Source organism: Triturus cristatus, chromosome 10, assembly GCF_964204655.1.
Source record: "Triturus cristatus chromosome 10, aTriCri1.1, whole genome shotgun sequence".
Classification (NCBI taxonomy): Eukaryota; Metazoa; Chordata; class Amphibia; order Caudata; family Salamandridae; genus Triturus; species Triturus cristatus.
Window position 1 is genome coordinate 143,533,408 of NC_140593.1, and position 20,975 is coordinate 143,554,382.

Here is a 20,975-nt window from a genome sequence, read left to right on the forward strand (position 1 = left end):
TCTCAGTCTCTTCCTTATCTTCAGGCTATGACCTAGGGCAAGACAGAGAAAGGCAGAAAAGGTGGAAAGAAGGAGGAAGAGAAAGAGAAGAAAAAGTGACAAAGGTATAAAACAGGGGACAAAAGAACCTGCAATAGTGAAAGAGACAGGAGTATAGGGTGGAGTAAGAAAGAGGCCTGAGATGGAATTAAGAGTAGGCAGCCTAGGTATTGGACAGGCCTTACATTCAGCATTTTTTTTCTCTAAGAATTAAGCACAGGAATGGTAGATAAATGGTACAAGGTGCAGTATAAAAACTGGTTATTACTTTTTGGGCCAGGTTCACAAAAGTAACTTTCACTTTTGAGTAAGTTTACACTTTTGAATGAGATTACTACTTTTCAGTATTCACAAACTACACTTTTGTAGTATTTCCAGCACTGCACATGGCCAGCCATTGGTAGCGCAACACCCTCAGATAGAAAATAATGGAGGTAGGGACTTACTACAAAAGTGTAAGTTACTACAAAAGTGCAGTTTGTGAATACAGAAAAGTAGTAAACTTACTCAAAAGTGTAAGTTACTAAAAAAGTGCAGTTTGTGTATAGTGAATGTGTAGGTTTTGTAGCACTGCTGTATCTCTACAAAACATACTACAAAGAGCAGTTTATGATTCGGGCTGTAATAGTCAAAGAGTGAAGGCTGCAGGGAGGGGAATACTGAATGTGACTACTTGATAATATTGAGTACTGGCCATGTTTAGCTACATTTAGAATTTGTCTAAGTTTAATTATTTATCATTATCTTCACGCACAGATCACTCAGAAAGTGCAAGGTTTCAGAGTTAGGCCCAAAGTAGGTTTATTGGGTGTCAAGCCGAACAGAGTTTTATGTTAGGTTAGTTTAAGGCTTCCCAGAGTAGCAGTTTGACCAATGGAAGAAAATAGTGAGCCATTGGAGGATAAGGGATGGATGGTTCAGTTAGAGGGGAGCTTAAGTAGAGTGGTAGATACATCTGGAACAACAAGAGAGTGATCTGATTCCTGTAGACAAAAAGACGTGGTATGGAGTATAGGTTGGGGTCATCATTGGGTTCTACTGCAGAGAAAACTTGATGTCTCATTTCAGCTCCCTTGCTGTAGCTGTTCTATAGCAGCAGAAGTGTAAAATCATATGGGAAGTCCAATTGTTCACAGTGTAAAAGTTTCATATAAATATCCACAGCTAGTTTGATGCAGAAGTGTTAAGGCTTCCAGGGAGCAACACTGCAGTTGTCTTAAAATGGGAAAGATAAGGTCAGATCTCTTTACTCTTTTGAATGTACACTTTCCTCCACATTGAAAACCTTCTTCAGGAGTATAGTTGTTATCATGCAGATGCTAAGAAGCTTTCCCCTGTAGTCCAATCTTACGATTGGAGTGATCAACTAGGTGGACCATATTTGGGGGAACTAAGTTGTTTCTCTGTAGTGTTTTACAAAACTGGCACTGTGAAATGTTTCTCTGTGTTTGTCAAAAAATATGTTGAGAGTGAGATATGGGGATTTGGAATCCTTGGCGGTTTGGCATCGAGAAAGGTTGTGACATTGATCCAGGTTTGTTGATGCTGATGTTTCCACTGTTTGTTACTGTAGTTGAATTCCATTATCACAAAGTACTCTGCCAGGTCATATGTTCTCATCCTACCAACATTCAAGTTTCCTCAGGGATGTGGCATCTGCCCTCACATTTGCTTTCATTGTCTGTCCTCATCGAAAGTAGACTCTGGGCCCAATTTAGAATGACAGATATCTCACCTGCCTTTATAGTAAGTGCATTCGGTGTAATGTAATAAGGCAGACAGGATATTTGGCACATTTGTGATGGAGTACCCATCCGCCACACTCTACATCGGGCCCCATGTTTCCTGCCAGGGTCACTAATAACAGTTCATTTTGCTTCCACTAACTTTGGTGGCTTAATGGCACTTGCCAGTTTCAAAACATTGACACTCCAGATGTAGCATTAGTATTAACCTCGTAGATCTGAATCATGAGTGTAAAAATAAAGTGAACTCAAGTGTGGGCACCGATATTGTACTCTGTTATCAAGTCACGTGCGGACAACCATAAACTTTCATTTCAATTCCATCAAGTGTTTCATATGTATGCTTGTGTGACAAAAGGGATTTCTTTCTTCAAAGGAACATCTCTCAAATACAACACTCTTCTTCTTGTTTAGTTTTTCTGTAAGGATTTAGGCTAGGCAGAAGGCATACAAGCACTGGATGGGCTGAAGAATGGATCCATGGAAGCTGAGAATGAGAGGAACACTATATCACTAACTATTAGACACTCACATGTACTCACTTTGCGGGTTCAGTTCATTGTAAGGCCAAGAGCGGTACAGCCCTAATTAGAACACAAAGGAACTTTGGGCCCGATTTTATTCAGACAGGCCGGGGCTCATCAGGAATCCACTGCAGCTTGCACAACCCATTGCCTGTGCCAGTGCTACAAATGACAGTGCCAACACAACTGACCTTGCAGATGGTCCTCCCAGGTGCTACTGAAGACAGCTATGTCATCCAGATACGCCGCTGAGAAGGACTCCAGGCCAGACAGCACCTGGTTCACCAACCGCTGGAAAGTGGCCGGAGCATTCTTGAGCCCGAAGGGCATCACCCTAAATTGAAAGTGACCCTCGGGGTGGAGAACGCTGTATTCTCCTTTGCTCCATCTGCCATGGCAATCTGCCAGTACCCTGATGTTAAGTCGATGGTGCTGAGGTACCGGGCTGCTCCCAGCCGGTCAATCAGCTCATCTGCCCGTGGGATCGGGTGAGCGTCTGTTGAGGTGACAGAGTTCAATCCCCGATAATCCGCACAGAACCGAAGTTCTGGTGTGGTGCCCGGTGGGTCCGCTTTTGGCACCAACACCACCGGACTAGCCCACGGGCTGCTGGAAGGTTCGATCACCCCCAGCTCCAGCATTTTGGCCACCTCACCCTGGATGCTGTTCTTGACTCTATCGGACAGCCGGTAAGACTTGGTTTTTACAGGTGGGCTGTCCCCTGTGTCCACATCATGGGTACACAGATGGGTGATTCCAGGCGTGAGGGAGAACAACGAGGCGTACTGCTCCAACACCTGGCGGCAGTCCCTCTGTTGCTCTGGGGTCAAGGATGGGGAGAGGACCACTCCCTCTACCGATCCATCCTTCTCCTGGGCCGCCAGAAGGTCAGGAAGAGTCTCACTCTCTTCTTCCTCGCTCCCATCCGTCACCATGAGGAGAGCAAGCTCAGATCGCTCATGGTGTGGCTTCAGGCGGTTGACGTGGAGCACCCGATGGGGCTGTCGGGGGGTCTTCAAATCAACGACATAGGTAGTCTGGCCTCGTCGCTTCACAATCTCGTACGGACCAGTCCACCGGTCCTGGAGGGCACTAAGCTCCCCAGGCTCCATGACTCACACCTTCTGTCAAGCGTCCAACTCCACCGTCCGAGCATTGCGGTCATACCACTTCTTCATGACGGCTTGGCTAGCTTCCGGGTTGTCTGAGGCTTCCTTCCACAGCTTGGCCATCTGGCTGCGGAATGCCAGCATGTAGCTGACAACATCACGGGGAAGCTTCTTCGAAGTCTTCTCCCACCCCTCCTTCACCAGGCTGAAGGGCCCCCTAACGGGTTGGCCATAGAGCAGCTCAAAAGGGCTGAACCCGACTCCCTTCTGCGGCACCTCGCGGTACGAAAACAGCAGGCAAGGGAGGAGGACGTCCCACTTCCGCCTCAAGTCCTCTGACAGGCTTCGGATCATCCCCTTCAGAGTCTTATTAAAGCGCTCTACGAGCCTGTTAGTCTGGGGGTGGTAAGGAGTGGAGAACCGATAGGTCACTCCGCACTCCTTCCACATGGCCTGCAAGTAGGCCGACATGAAGTTCGTGCCCCTATCTGACACCACGACTTTGGGGAATCCCACTCGGGTAAAAATCCCCATCAGGGCCCGCGCCACAACAGGTGCAGTGATGGTCCTCAGACGAATAGTCTCCGGGTACCGAGTGGTGTGGTCCACTAACACCAAAATGAACCGGTGTCCCGCAGAGGTCGGAGGGTCCAACGGCCCAACAATGTCAATTCTGACCCACTCAAAAGGGGTCCCGACCACCGGGAGCGGTTCCAAAGGGACCTTCACTTTAGTCCCAGTCTTGCCACTCGCCTGGCAAGTCTTGCAGGTCTTGCAGTAGGTGTCAGAGGCCACTCTCATCCTGGGCCAATAAAAATGCGGGACCAACCGCGCAAAGGTTTTGTCCTGACCCAGGTGTCCAGCTAAGGGTATTTCATGCGCCAATTCCAATAGGAAGGCCCGGGAGCATTGGGGGACCACTAAGGCCCTCGAGGATCCATGCACCGGAACCTTAGGCTCACTGTAAAGGAGGCCATCCTCCCAGTACACATGATAACTGCCGGTCTCTTGGTTGGTCGCTTGGGCTTCGGCCTGCCGCCGCATGCCGCCAGGCGTGGGCCACTCTCTCTGCGCCCAACAGAATTCTTCCCGGGTAGGCCCTCCTTCCACCTGCCACTCGGCAAGGGTCGGCAAGTCCCCCACGGGAACAACGTCCACCTCCGCGGATTCCGGGGGTACCTCCGCGGGCTCCCCATCCATCACACGGGGCGTGTCCTCCACCACATTCTCCTCTTCCTGACCAGCATGGGGCTGGGCCGTTGTCTCAGGCTCTAACCCGTGTTGAGTTCCTTGCTGGCCAGCCATGGACCTCATGACCACGCAAGTCCATCCTGGTAACCCCAGCAACTCAGTGTGGGCTCTAAACTCCACTTCCTTCCAGGCGGTATGTTCTAGATCGTTTCCTAGTAAACACTCCACAGGCAAGGCAGGGCTCACAGAAACTCTCAACAGGCCTTTAACTCCTCCCCACTCAAAGGGAACTTGAGCCACAGGATAGTGACTCACACTGCCGTCAGCCAATACGGCCGGATGGAACACATCAGGGATCACTTGCTCAGGGGACACCAGCCGCCTCAATTCAATTTCAAGTCTTTATTTCGATTTTCGATCATGAAAGACATCATTAATATATTATAACAATTTTAAAAAGAGAGAAAAAATTTAGATCCATCATAGAATGTAACGTACATATCATCTACAGTTATAAATACACATCTCATTGTTGATAAAACATATAAAATATTTAAAAAGCTTGTAATATAAAAGTAGTTTATACAAAAATAACTAAGGTATTCACGAAAGACGTAATTTACGTGCACGAATTATCCACATCCAATGAAGAAATTTTGCAACAGCGATAATCACAGGTTGGGAGGTATTAGTTTTAAGACACCGCAAGGCCTCACCACCTGTCCGAAAGCCCAATTGAAGACAAAAAGGTTTAAGCCAAGACCGCCTGGGAACTTTATACTCCGGACAGATAAATAGAATATGCGCAATACTTTCCCGTTGCGTGGAACAGAAGGGACAGCCAGGGTGAAGGCCTTCTCTCCATTTAGCAACGAAGGAGTTAATAGGAAATGTGCCCACCCTAAATTGGTGGTATCTCTTTCTGTCCTCCACAACTGTAACACAGTCCCAGTAGCTTTCAAACACAGGTGAGTCTTTAAGTTCCATAAAATCCGCAGTTAGTGACGGTCCAATGCATGAACCAAATCTTTTTGCTAAGACCACACGCCAGTATAGATCTTTTAAGGTTTTCCTAGGGGGAAAAACATGTGCTATTGGGTCTTACCATAAACTGGCTAGGCCCATGGCAGAGTAAAGTACCTTGACCTCCCGCATCCATGACATTTTTTGCGCCTTATCAACTCCTCTGACGTCCAGAAAAGACCGAGCATACTGTGAGAGTCTCCTCCAGTATGCCACAGGTCTATATCGGGCAATATCCTCTAGACGTTGGATGCCTAGGTCATAAAAGAGGGGAATCAGCGGAGTAGATACGGGAAGAACTGTAATTACACGTAAAAACTTATTTTGGGCCCTAGTCATCGGGGTGAGGTTACTGAATCCCCACAATTCTGCCCCGTAAAGAATTGCCGATCCTATCTTTACGTCATATATTTTTAGTGCTGGTATCAGTGGCCTGGTATATGAGGAGTGGAGCTCTTTTGTTAATGCACCAGTTAACTGTGCGTGCTTTATAATCAACTGGGTAGTGTGCGGTTTCCAATGTAGCTTTGATGCAAGGGTTATACCCAGGTACGAAAAAACCTTAGTCTGCTCCAATTTGACCCCATTCATTTGCACATTTCCTCTTATATGTTTAGACTTATATAAAACCATGAACTTCGTCTTGCTTACATTTACTATAAGCCCATGGTCTTTGCAGAAAACCTCAAACACGTCGATGGCCTTTTGTAAACCCTGTTGAGTCTTTGAGATTAATAAAGTGTCATCTGCAAACATCAACAGGGGGATCAACTTGCCATCCAGCTTAGGAGCGTCGGTAGGATGTTGCTTAAAATAGTTGATCACTCTGTTGATGTATAAAGATAAAAGGGTCGGGGCTAGTACGCACCCTTGGCGTATTCCCCTGGCAATTGGGAATTTATCTGTTTCACCACCCTATTGGTTCCACCTAACTTGGGCGAAGTTATCCTCATGAAGTTTCATTAAAAAGGTCAGGATGTCAATTGACATACCTTGATCTTTAAAAACTGCCCACATTTTTGCTCGTGGAACCAAGTCAAACGCTGATTTAAGATCAACAAAAGCCGCAAATAACATACGCTCCCCCAACAAAACCACCCGCCAATATATTAACAGGAACCTAAAAACTTGGTCTATGGTACTTGTGTGACTGCGAAATCCTGCCTGGAGTGGTGACAGTACTTCCTCTTCCTCAATCCACCCTTGAATTCTCTGCAGGACAAGCCTAGCGACCACCTTCTGTATGAAGTCTATCAAGCTTATGGGCCTATAATTTCTTGGATCTGAGCGCTCTCCCTTTTTATAGATCGGTATGATCTGGGCGCCCTTCCAGGTGTTTGGTATAGGTGATCCATTGGCGATACCATTGGCTAGACATTGAATGTATGGTGCCCAAAGTTCCTTATCGTGCGTAAACAAGTCAGCTGGGACCGAGTCCAGACCTGGTGCTCTACCTCTGGGGATGGAATTCAGTGCCTTACGCACCTCAGTTAGCTCAAACTTTAGAGGAATTATATCCTTGATAAGGGAAAAAGAATCTTTACTTGTCTCGCCGTCTATTTCAAAAAGTGCAAACTGGGACGCATAGTGCGAGACCCAGAGGTTAGGCGGGACGTAGTTTATTGGTTCTTCCCTTTTTGTCCCCCTACCCCACTTAACCATATCCCAGAAGGTACACATTGTTCGTTCTTTACTAGCAGAGTGGAGGTCCCTCCAATAATCTTGGTCCCAGGCGCATTTAGCATCAAATTGGGCTTTTTTATAAGCAACACGGGCACTCTTAACACGGTTTCTATCTTTTGTTTTTACTGCCTCAGACAAGGCCTGGTATGCAGCCCTACATGATTTCCCATACCATTGGTCCTCCTTTCTAAGTGGCCTATTAGATTTAATATGAGTCTGTTTCGTAAAGAAAACCCTGAGTTGGTTAAAAAAAATTGGTGTGGATCGTATTTACATTTGCGATGACCTCCCCTTGTGTGATGCAATTTTGTAGGGCAATTGTCGCCGTAGTGGTCAAATTCCTTATAGTTAAAATCTGTCGCTCATTCCTTATGCAGTTTGCCCATTTGATACGCCTAGTGTCATTTGATTGGACAATATCGACTTTCACGGGAGAAACCTCCTGACGATAAGATTTGAATAATTTAAACGATAGAAGTAAGGGGTCATGATCGCTTTCGACCCTTTCCACTACTACCATATGCTTGATACTGGGCCAGTACTCTTTATTAGTAAGTATATAGTCGATACGGCTTTTTCGTAAGCCGTTGTTAAACGTAAAAGCCCCGTGGTTATCAGACGCAGATCTACCATTAATTGCACGTAGCCCTTGTCCGATACAAAGAACCTTTAACTGAAGTGCGGCCTCTGTCCATTTTTTAATAGGCAGAAGTGTCAGCTGGGGAATATTCCATGTACAATCTTCTTCTAGGGTAAGATCAATATCATTGCTGTCTAGAGGTTCCAAACAGCAGTTAAAATCACCCGCTACTATGATATTACCTTTTTTACAATATGTGTCGAGGAGTACATCTAGTTCCTCGACAGTCTTTGCGGGCTTACCCCCTGGCATCCCTCTGGCATAAACATTAAAAACAAAAAGGTCCTTTGATCCAGGATGCTGAATTTGAATTAGTAGTATGTCATTACTTTTTGAGTCCAGTTGAGTTAAGTTATACCTACTATCTTGTATGACCCATGTTAAAAGTCCCCCCTTTGCTCTTCCACGGAGGCTAGGAATAGCAGGAACATAAAAACTAAGGTAACCTGGTCTATATTCTAAAGCATTCAACCAAGTTTCCTGGAATAGCATGATATCCTTGCTATCAAGAAAATTTGAGCAGTCTGATGACACTACCTTGTTTCTGAACCCTGCCACATTCCAGGAGACTAGTGATGAAAAAACCGTGCCATCATCCTGATTTTGGGTACCATGTAATTCAACATCCTGTAGGCCTCCACTGGCTTTCCCCCTAGTTGAAAAACCTCTTGCACAGGACTATTGATATTGGTTAGTCCACTTGTCTGGGCTGTATCTATTAATGCAGGGGGAATTATTTTGTGTGGGTCTATTCCAGAAGCGAGACTCGCTCTATGGGGGTTAACCATATTGTTTCCTCGTGGGTCCTGATCTTGTCCGTATAAGAGTCAGTCATTAATGTCTAGTGAACTCAGAGCCTCAAATCTGTTACTTACTGGTGTAAAACTAATATAAGGGTCAGCCCGAGGGGCATGGTCTCTCCTTCTAGTGGCGGTAGTTATGCTGGGTGGATAAAAATACCCCAATGGTAGTATATTGATACGATCTCGAAGTATCCTCAGTGATCCTGCCTGCCTCAGAATGTGATCTACCAATTGGGGGGAGGCAAAATTCACTACGGTGGTCATGCTGGCACCTGTGTCCCTCAGAGCCTCCACCTCCTCCCCGTTAACCTTCACCCTCTGCTGGTACTTAGCAGTGTTAGATGGTAAGGACGTCACTGGGACCATCTCTCTATCCCCGAGTGAAACCAGGGTCAGGCCTCTCCACTCCCCTTCCCTATCTAGAGGCAGCTCCATCCCAAGCGCTACACTAGCCACCCTGGGGCTCTTACCTTCTGCGGGGGCTGGGGGTCTCTTGCGACACTGAGGATCACCCTTGTAGTGTCCAACCTCCCGGACAATTCTTGGCTGCTGACTCTTGTCAGGATAAGTGGGCTTTTGGGGAACTGGACTGAGGTGGGGTATCTACTCCTCGCCCAAACTGTCTAGTGTGGGCCTCGTGAGAACTCCTTCTTTTTATCTCCCCCCTCTCTCTTCTGGGGGAAACCCTGTCCGCCTTTCGGGCCAGCTCCCCCGGGGTCCTTGTGAAACACCCGGGTGCTAACCCAAATATCCGCCTTCTCCGCAAGTGCACGGGGATCAGTCAGCTTGCGGTCCACCAGATGATGGCGCAGCTCCGGAAAACATTTATCCAAAAGGTGCTCTCTCAAAAATAGGTTGTACAAGCCCTCATAATCATGCACCTCGCTGCCACGCACCCAACCATCCAGAGCCTTACGGGCATAGTCAAAAAAGTCTCCCCAATTTTGCGTGGGCAGCTTATGGCTGCCACAGAACTTCTGGCGATACCTTTCTGGGTTGAGGTCAAACTTTTAAAGTAGCGCCTCCTTCATGGGGGTATATCTGAATTGGTCCGCCTTCTCTAGGTACAGGAGGGTGTCCCTGACATTGGGAGGTATGTATCGGTACAGGCCACCTCCCCAGTAGCTCTCATGCACCCCATGGGCTGTCAAGGCCACCTCATACGCCTCCAACCACTTAGCGATGTCATCCCCCACAGTGTAACTCGCGATCACATCTTTGGGTAAATAAAACTTAGGCCCATGTAGAGCCTCTGGTACGCTGCCATCATTGGCATTCCCTGGCGCACCTAACTGCAATGCTCGCAGCTCCAACTCTTTAAGCTGAAACTCGTGCACCAGCTTCCTCTCCTCCATTGCAAATCTCCTATCTTCCCTTTCTCTCTCCATCCCGTGGTCCAGCTTGGCAAGCTCCCATCTCAATTGCCTCTCCTCCCTCCTGTCCTCATACTCTTCCGGCGACGCACTCCTCCTAGACCCTACAATACTGCCTGCCCCGGAACTTCTCCCTGGTAGCAAGTTTTCAGTAACATCAATACGCAGTAGGTCTAGCTCTTCCTGTGCGCCCGCCTCCTGTGGTGTGCCCTGCCTCTCCGGTCCCCCATCCGCCCTCTCCGCTCTGGGTGGGCCCTTACCCATGCCCTTAAGTCTGCACGGAGCTCCTCTCCTTTGGCTCTCCGCCCAACAGGCACCACCATCCCCTGACAGAATTCCCTCAGCTGCACCACTGTATACTCCTCAAGGTTGGCTAGCTGGAACTCCATTTTGACAGGTGGGGGCCCAGATATCAAAGGGAAAGACACTAGGACGTAGGTAACAGTATCGGGTTAAAACAGGACTCCGCACACTCAACTTAGACAGTGGGGGGTCAATTGATGCCGCTCGCATACACAATAGGCGTCCAATTGCGGCGCCCACCGTCCCACTGGAGGGTGCTGTATAGCCACAGGTCCTTATCCCACCGCTGAACACCAATGTAGGAACTGGGGTCACCAGTTCCCCAGGGGGTAGCTTGGCGCCAGCAGGCAGGCACCCGAAAGCTTAGGTGTAAAGTGACCATACAGCACACACATCCACTGAGACAGGAAACGCACGCAATGATTGACACCACGCCCCTGGACTTGAGTAAAAATCAAATGGCTTTTATCTATATCAGAATCAGGGCAATCAATACTCACGGTATCTCTATTTCATCGGAGCATTTCGTCAAGGATACACATGTCATTTCATCAGAGCATTTCATCAAGGATAAACATGTCAGTTCATCAGAGCATTTCATCAAGGATAAACATGTCATTTAAGGCAATTACTCAATATTTCATTAGGCAAGAATATAGCCTACTGTCAGGCAGGAATAAACCTTTCATTTAACCTGGGTAGCACCCGCAAACAGTTTTTCCTTAGGCCAAAAATATCCTGTACATCAGGCAAACGATCAGCCCTTCATGGACCAGGAGTCAACATGGCCTTGGGCCAGATTATTCCCCGTTCCTGGGGCAAGTGGGGGCCAACAGGGCCCAACGATAGTCCTCCTCGGGGGAGGGGCGAGCTCAAGGCCTCCCTCCGGCCTTCCGCCCTCCTCCCCGGGGGTTACCTGTTCCTTCGGCCTCCTCGGGGCCCTTGCGGAGGGTTTCAGGCAGGGTGGGGGGCTCACTCTCATTGGAGCCCCTCCCGCCAGCAGTGTGGGCTTCCCGGCAGGGTCCGGGATATGCGGGGAGTACACGAGGGGCCCCGGCGGGTTCGGATTCAGCCGGGGAGCCCCGCGCTGGCAGGGAGCCGGCTCCGGACCCTCCGTTGGTCCCTGGGGCCCGGGAACTAATCCCAGCAGGCCTTGAGGAAGGCACACCCGCAGCCGCCAATGGCAGCGCGGTCTGTGGGGCGTGGCCGCGAGGACCAATGGGTGCGTGGCGGGGGCGGACTCCGGGAGGACGCCCCCGTCACGTGAGGTGAGATGGCGGCCTCTGGGCCTAGCGCGGCCCACTCTGGATTCCGGCGGCCCTCTCCTGACTGAGGGCCGCCGCGAGGGTCGATCAGCGGCCGGGCCCTCCCCGGCGGAGGAAGCGCCCAGTTCGCGCCAGCTTAGGCGGGGCCCCAAACCCTTCAGCGGGCCCCGGGGATGTCAGCGGCGCTCCGCCCACGCGATGCGGGGTCAAGTCGGTGCGTGCTCCAGCAGCGCCTCGGGAGGGGTGGGGCTCCGGTACCCGGTCAGCAGTTCTAGTAGTACAGCCGGTAACCCAGCGCTTCTCCAGGCCCAGCGGGGGAGCACTGAGAAGCAGAGCAGGGCAGTTCAGTTCTAGGCAGGACAGGCCACGCGACAGTGGCAACTCAGCAGCGGGGACCCAGATGGAGCCAGGGTGCACAGGGGTATCACAGCGCCAATACCTGGTTGATCCTCCAGTAGTCGTGTGTGCAATTAGTGGGTCTTCTTGGCGCTTGATGGTTCCTGCGCCCTTAGTGGAGGATTTCTTGAGGAGGGGGTTGAGTTGGTAGCTGAAGGCAGGATGGGAGGTCACTGCAGATGATCCCTGGGTGTTCCTCCCGCCGGGCCAGATCAGTGGGCTAGTCCATTGTTCCTCACACAGCTTGGAAGGCAGCACCTAAGCCCTGTCACTCCCAGTGGTATAGGTCCCTGACTAGGCCCTACCGCCTAAGTCTCCTGCGTAGGTTCCCCCAGGTCAGCGTTGCCCAAACTGACTAAAAAGTTTCCCACCTATATATGCCCAGGTCAGGTGACCCCACTCTCAGGCGGCAAAAAGCAGACCCCTCCCCTGTTCTGGAAGGTTCCAGGAGCTTTCCTATTCTAACTAGGGGCGAAAAAGGCGGCTGGTGTGGCAACAATGTTTTAGGGTCCCAGCCAGCTCCTGGCAACTAGGGTGCTACTAAAAAGACCCCTCTGCAGTAGCAGGGGCCTGTGGCAGCCATGTTGGAAGAAGAGAGCACCTGCACCTTAGCATTGATTAGCAATGGGAAGGCGCTCGGAGACCTAAGGCAAATGAAAAAGAGGGTGGGAAAAATGAGGCAAGGGCGAAAAAATACAGGGAAAGACCACCCTAGGGCTGACAGGTCTAACACGTATGTTTAACAAACCTCCAGCTTTGCCTGAGCCTTTTGTGTTCTTCATTGTTTGTCCCTCTTGGTTTAGTTTGATGCAGGTTTGTGTCTCACTTACAAAATTGTCTTGTCTGTATTGTTCTTATTTGAATTTGAAAGATTAAATACCTGACCTCTGTCCGGCTGGACAAGTTACACTTATATAGTGCTGACTGGCTCTATATTCATTCCCCCCCTTTTTACTGTTGTTTCTCTAGGGACCACTGTTCTTAAAAATAACCCCTCAACATGTCAGCCAGCTCCCATGGTAAGGGGGGCAATTTTTGTTTGCCTGGTGGGGACGGACAGTAAAAAAAGGCTATATGTCCGCCCATCCTAATTGGGTGGACAGATATATTGCCAATTCTCCTACGGCCCTTACTCCGTCAGGCTGTCTGAGAAGTTTGGCTAGGGCAGTGACTGAGTAGTCACTGCTGTCGCCAAACCTATGCTTCACCAACATTTAAATCAGGTGGGTGTACCACTGTGTTGGCGGGGAGGGAACTCCGTCACCGCTGTAATGGAATTCCCTTTCTACCTACATCTAAATCGGCCCCTCCGTCTTGTGCTTGTCAATATGTTTTGTGGTTGCATTGGTGTTAGAAATTGGGTTATTGGTTGGGGGCGTGAAAGCCTACTCAAGCAGAAACCCCAATCTCTGTCAGGGTGAAACACAAGCAAACACCAAATTAACCTGTGCTTAACCCTCTGGTAGCTTGGCACAAAGCAGTGAGGCTTAATAGAGGCACTGTGTAAACTCTTTATGCATCCCTTCAAACAGTAATAAAGTGAAAATACAACACAAGAAATCTCACACCAATTTTGAAAAATAGAGTAAAATTTACTAAATTATTTGACATCAAAACAACACCATTAAATAGTGTTTTTGATTACCATTCCATCAATATCAAACTCAGTTGAAAGTTATCATTTATTAAATGTAATGAGGTAACCCAATATTATCCTATGGAACAGGTAGGCCTCACTGAAAAATAAATTTAGGAGTTTTTCATTACGAGGACATGTAAAACATAAATACATGCCAAAAGTTTTAAATATACTGCGTCCTGACTTTTGGGCGGAGTAGGGCCTGTCTTAGGGGTGACTTATATGTATTACAAAAAGAGGTTTGAGCCTGACAAGAGGTTTATCTTGCCAGGCTGAAATGTCAGTTTAAAACTGCACACACAGGCTGCAATGGCTGGCCTGAAAAATGTTTACAAGGCTACTTAAGTGGGTAGCACAATAAGTGCTGCAAGCCCCCTGGTAGCATTTAAGTTACTGGCCCTTGGGTACATGGAGTACCACTTTACTAGGAACTTACAGGAAAATGTAATGGGCCGATTGGGTGCAATCCAATTTCGCAATGTTTAGAGAAGAGAGCATGCACACTTTAGCACTGGTTACTAGTGTTAAGGCCAATAAAAACAAGATTAGCAAAAATGGAGGAGTAAGAGAAAACTTATGGGGGGACAACCCTAAGGCTGACCGGTCTAACAATTGGGTTTCTGATCCTCCCTATAGTTTGCACTTATTTGGAATCTGTTCACTGTTGTTTGTTGTTGCCTTGACCTCGAGTTTGAGTTAGTTCCTGCCTCTCCTTTGTATAGCTGGTGGGGCTACCTTTTGTCCCATTTAGTTCTAAAGTCTTACCAGTGATTTTTAGCAGCATCTGGGGGTCTTTGCCAGATTCTGGGTCAGATCCAGGCCCATCATAGCACTGGAACGCAGAAGCATTTTTGCCGTTATTATTTATTCCTTCCTGCTCAGCTGAGATTTTAATATTTACTGTTGGAAATGACCATCTTTTGTATGATATTGCCCCGCCCCTGGATTTTCACCTTCACTACCCTATTTTTTGACTGAACCTCTTTTTGTTGGCATTAGGGCTCAGCGCAGTTTACTTCTGCTAACCAGTGGAAACGTGTTTGTGTTCTTCCTTCCCTAAATGGTAAAATTGGTATACAATAAACCTCTGTAACAGCAAATGGTACAAACTGGTAAAGAGTTAAAGAAACCTGATTACACTCTATATCAATCAAATGTATTAACTTAACATACCTTGAAATACATTTCAAGTTACACTGTAATCATTTTAAAATTACATTTTATTTATAAACCATTTTTATATAACAGTTTCATGTCAATAGACAGTGAGGTCACATTATAACAATTTCATGTCAATAAACAATATGGTTAATTTCAATTCATAGTGTACTCCTAATGTCCGCCTATTGTGAAAATATTACAGTATAATTAATGCAAAACAGCCAATACGTTTCTCGCGTCTTAACTGAAATGCCGCTTCTTCAGGGCCTAGTCGAATCATCTATTGAATTGACATGCACTTGTTCGGAATGTTTCTCCAAATGCTCAAAAGGCTATGTTTTTTTTTTATCCCATACATCACATCCATCGACCCAAATCTGATTTTAAGAACCTCTACTTTGTATGACAAATGTTCCTCAGAAGTTGTTCTTCTACTGATTAAAAGTCCATACACCACTGTAAATAACTTTGTATCTCTACAATCCCCTATTCTTTGAAATCTTTACAATTTGTATGCACCCGATTGGGACTTTTAATTAACTTATAACTCCCCTGTATATGGTACTACATGTACGCAGGGCGGGCAAATGATATGCTACTTGTGAGCTGCAGCACTCATTGTTCCATCCACTTAAGCAGCAATGAAAAACTTGTCTACCGGCCTGCTCCCTCAGCCGCAGTGTGAAGTCTTAAACTTCCATGTCGACCATCCAAAATAAATCTCTTGCCAGGTTCAAATTAGGGATGGGTGATAAACTCCACTCTGCTGGCAGAGTTTGCAGAGTTTTGAGTTCTGGCACGCGCCACACCAATGGTAAATTGGCGAGCGTGACTGAGAATTGATGTCCCCTCGCATGATTTTCAGGTGCAAGAACAGCACCTGGTGAGATTTTCTCAACACTGGAGGTCGCAACTGTTCGCGGTGAGAAAGCTGCCACTCCAGAAGAAAATCTACTCGAGTGGCAACAAAGAAACCGTGTCTGGCACACATGTGGTGCCATTTGCATTTATTTTGCGTTCCTAAAGGTCCTGAACCCTTGGCTGGTGTCAGAGGGTACCTCTCCCAGCTAACTGAAGGTTTCACTAGGTTCGACATAGAGTGACACAGGCCCTCACATTGCAGCACAGTGCAGCTCCTGATCAGCGGCTTCACCAGATCCAACACATAGTAATGCAGAGTCTTGCATCACAGCACAGTGCAGCTCCTGATCAGCGGCTTCAGCAAATATGATGCAGAGCACACAGGGCTTGAGTATGCACAGTTGCGCAGTCCGTGATTGGTAGCTTCACTAGATCCCATGCAGAGCAACGCAGAGCCTCACAGGAGTTGCACCATGCAGCTCCTGATCGGTGGCTTTACCGGATCCAAAGCGGAGCAATGCAAAGCCTCGCAACGCAGCACCTCACAGCTCCTGATCAGAGGCATCACCAGACCCAGCGCACAGCAATGCAAAGCCTCGCAACGCAGCACCTCACAGCTCCTGATCAGAGGCATCACCAGACCCAGCGCACAGTAATGCAAAGCCTCGCAACGCAGCACCTCACAGCTCCTGATCAGAGGCATCACCAGACCCAGCGCACAGCAATGCAAAGCCTCGCAACGCAGCACCTCACAGCTCCTGATCAGAGGCATCACCAGACCGAGCGACAGCAATGCAAAGCCTCGCAACGCAGCACCTCACAGCTCCTGATCAGAGGCATCACCAGACCCAGCGCACAGCAATGCAAAGCCTCGCAACGCAGCACCTCACAGCTCCTCATCAGAGGAATCACCAGACCCAGCGCACAGCAATGCAGAGCCTCACAGGAGTTGCACAATGCAGCTCCTGATCAGTGGCTTTACCGGATCCGATGCAGAGCAATGCAAAGCCTCGTAACGCAGCACCTTACAGCTCCTGATCAGAGGCATCACCAGACCCAGCGCACAGCAATGCAGAGCTCCGCAGAGCTCTGCAACTCCCAACAGAGAGCCTGGCGGGATTCAATTCAACACAATTCAATGTGTCACAGAACGATGGGCGCTCGAAAAGGTCATGCTGCACCATCTTCGCGTCAAAGTCAGAAGGTAAATCTTTCAGAGGGAGATACCTGGTCCTGTATCTGGTCCACGCTCCAGTGTGGTCGGCCTAAACTTGTCACTACGTCCCAGACAGGTGTGACCAGATACTTGTTGTTGGCACTTTGTTTTACTGTATTTTTACCTAGAAACTTAAGAACTCATAACTCATAACAATTAATTCTACTGATTGCATTTTTGTCATTTTGTGTCATTTTATTTATTAAAATAGCCTCTATTTTTCCTAAATTGGTTTGGGGTTCTTTTTGTGTTGTGTTTTCACTTTATTACTGTTTGTGCACTACACAAATACTTTATGAGTCGTGGCCAGTATGCGGACAGAGTGGCGGGCGAATGAGGGGACAGAGGCTATAAATGGATGAGACAAATAAAAAACAGAAAACCTGCTGCATCGCGCCCCTCTCTTCTGCAGGCACCGACTCTCAGAGTGCACTGTGGCCAATCATGATGCTGCTTTCATGCTGCTGAAAGCAGCGCCAGGATTGGTTGAGTGCCAATGATTGCGCTCCCAGTTAGACTGGGAGCCTATGCCTGCTCTCTCCAACCTGGCAACGCAGCTGGGGTTGGAAAGAGCTTCAGTGCGCAGGACGGTTTTGTAGGCTTGAGACGGCCGGCCAGACCATCATATGCACTGAATAGTAGGGCAACCACTCCTCTACCAGCCTCTCATCACCCTGGCCACGCCCTGAGCTTCGGCTCCAAGTGAAAAAATAAAACAATAAACAAGGGTTTATTATAATTTTATTTTTCATTTTTTTGGCTGATGGGGAGACATTCCTTTGCCATAGCGAGGACCCGCCGCAGTGCTCTACGCTTTGCCTCTAAGTTAAGACTGACTGATTTTGTACCAAACCTACAAGAAGGTTAAGCACAGGTTTGTTTTGTGACTTTTGTGGTTAACCCTAGTAAGGATTGTGATTATTATTTGAAGTGGTCTCTCTTCCCGTCTAGCAATCTAGTTTCATATCCATATGAAAACGCCTCGCACTATTATTCAAATCATCTTCGTTTCTTAGCCCAAATCTGCCGTAGATCACTGCGCCTCTGATTCATCCTGTCAAGCCCTGCAGTTGAAGTCCTGCTTCTCAATGATGGAAAACCAAGATGTTTGGGTACCTGCTTCTCTTGCAAAACTCATATGACTTTGTTTGCCATCTGTTATTATCTAGAATATAGTCCTCCATTGTTTCTCAGTTATTCATTCATGCACTTACTTTTTCCCTGAACGCCAGAATCTCCAACTAGCTAAGGGGCATATTATCAAGCCAGGCGATACAATTATCGCTGCTTTAGCGGCAGAAAACTGCCGCTAAAACGGCGATAATAAGCTTGATAATATGCTCTATGGAATTCCAATTGATGCCCATGTTAGATGTGAGGGACGTCTAACCTGAGCTTCAATTGGAATTCCATAGGTCATATTATCAAGCCCATTATCGCTGCTTTAGCGACAGTTTTCTGCCGCTAAAGCAGCGATAATTTTATCGCTTGGCTTGATAATATGCCCCTAAATTCCTGGTGGTATGTCAAATAACTCCTCTAAATGATCAATTAGAAACAACGTTTATCTAAATTCCTTAATAGAACTCAGTGCCTTCTTCCAACATGTTGTGTGTTTCAATAGGACCATCATAGACGATGATTGATGCCTTTCTCTTACCATCCTCTCCAATACACTTCTTTGACCCGGTGAACCCGTCTTGGGGGGAGCAGCCTGATTTTAAAGCTGGGAATCTAATTTCCACAAGGACAGTAACATTACAGCGCAAAACAACACTAAAAGTGAGGTATGAAGCCTATGAAAAAGTTGTGATTGTTTTAAAAGTCCTGAAAGCTCCTCAGAACGACTCCTAAGAGTTCCACACGTTTACTCTGACGTAATCGTATCGATCAACCTAGAAAGAATTCTTTCATTGCTTGGCTCTTTAATGCTTTTTATTTTGTCTGTTTCGGGAAACAACCATTACAACGCAGTCATTACAATGCACCACCTTTACAATGCAGCTGTTACAACGCAACTGCCTTTACACCGCATGCCATTACAACGCATGCCATAACAACGCATGTCACTACAACGCATACCATTACACAATGCATACCATTACAACGCATGCCTTTAAAACGAAGTAAGTAATGGGGATTTTTTAGTTTTAGGGTGGGTATGGGTTTTGGGGTACATGGGGATAGTATTTTTACCCCTACACTATCCAACACTTACCCTACTGTTGCACTCACTAGAGTGGGAATAGTAATGTTTACCCCTACACTATCCAACACTTACCCTACTGTGCACTCACTGAAGTGGGAAAAGTAATTTTTACCCCTACACCATCCAACACTTACCCCACTGTTGCCTCAAAAGTATTATGTGTTGTAATGGTAGGCGTTGCAATGATAAGCGTTGTAATGGTATGCGTTGTAATGGTAGTTTCTAAAAATGTGTTGTAATGGCATGCGTTATAAAATCATGCATTGTAATGGTAGTTGCAATGTAAAAACCGCATTGTAAAGGCAAGCGTTGTAATTGTTTGCGTTGTAACATCATCTATCCGTCTGTTTCTTATGTTTTGCAGCTTTTACCTGTCTTTAGTGCTCCCACGGCCAAGAAAACATTACTAAATCAGGCTCCTATTCATAGTGGCTCTCATCAGAATTCTTTTTATGGGTTTCTTAACAGAATGGTCTCTATTCTGACTCCAGTATAATTCCCGATTCTGTTGGAAATTCCAATTGTGGTTGAATTGGAAAGTACACGTGAGGCAGTAAGTCTGTATCGCTGGAATTTATCCCAGATCGAATATTTCCACAGGTAAAATTTTGTGACATTTTGGAGTGGGAAATGGGGAATAACTATTGAAATCAGGAGCAGTCATTGTAAATTCCTGAGTGATGTGGTTGAACTTGTAGAGAGCCCCAAATGCTTTCTTTTTTGGACTGACCGCCCTGGGACCGTTGCCGCTAGGGAACTTCCATCAACACCCAACTCTCTGAGTTTATCGAAACAAACCACATCCTGGACCTCTCCCAATCTGGCTTCAGAAGCAACCACAGCACTGAAACTGCACTCTTTGCCGCCACAGATGACATCTGCACCCTCCTCGACTGAGGCAAAACTGCAGTCCTCATCCTCCTGGATCTCTTGGATGCTTTGGACACCGTCTCCCACCACACCCTCTGCGCAACACCCCACGACGCCGGCGTCCATGACAAAGCCCAAGAATGGATCCTCACCTTCCTCTCACAATCATTCTATTCAGGACCCACAGAGATCAGCTTCAGAGTGCCACAGGGCTCCTCCCTGAGCCCCACCCTCTTCAACATCTACATGGCCCAGCTTGCAACCATCGTCAGTAACCACAGACTCAACATCGTCTCCTATGCCGACAGCACCTAGCTGATTCTCTCCTTCACCGATGACCCCATAGCCACCAAGAGCAACTTCCACAACGGGATGAAGGCAGTCACTACCTGGATGAAGGACAGTTGACTCAAGCTCAACTATGACAAATCCAAAGTCCTCATCCTGGGCTCCACCCCCTCTACCTGGGACAACTCCTGGTGGCCTGCAGCGATCGGAACCCTCCCACACCCACAAAACCTCTGCATCATCCTGGACTCCTCACTCTCTATGAAGTGCCAGACCAATGCCGTCTCATCCTCCTGCTTTCACACGCTCTGCCTACTTCAGAAGATCTATAAGTGGATCCCCACCGAGTCCAGGAAAAAGGTCACCCATGCACTGGTCAGCAGCTAACTCAACTACGACAATGCACTCTAAGCCAGCAGTACTCAAAAATTTCAAAAGGAACTGCAGAACATCCATAATGCCGCTGCCAGGCACCTCCTGAACATCGGCCGCCGCAGCCACATCAACGGTCACCTGGGAGACCTCCACTGACTCCAAATCAACAAAAGAATCACCTTCAAGCTCCTCACAAATGCCTACAAAGAACTCCACAACACCAGACCTGCATATTTCAACTACTGCCTCTCCTTCTTCACAC

At 47.5% G+C, this 20,975-nt stretch overlaps 1 protein-coding gene across 2 annotated transcripts in view; it reads right to left on the reverse strand.

Annotated features, from left to right (window-relative positions):
- CPNE4 (copine 4) overlaps nucleotides 1-20,975 on the reverse strand; it is a 1,366,646-nt gene that overhangs the window by 619,293 nt on the left and 726,378 nt on the right. The window lies entirely within an intron of this gene.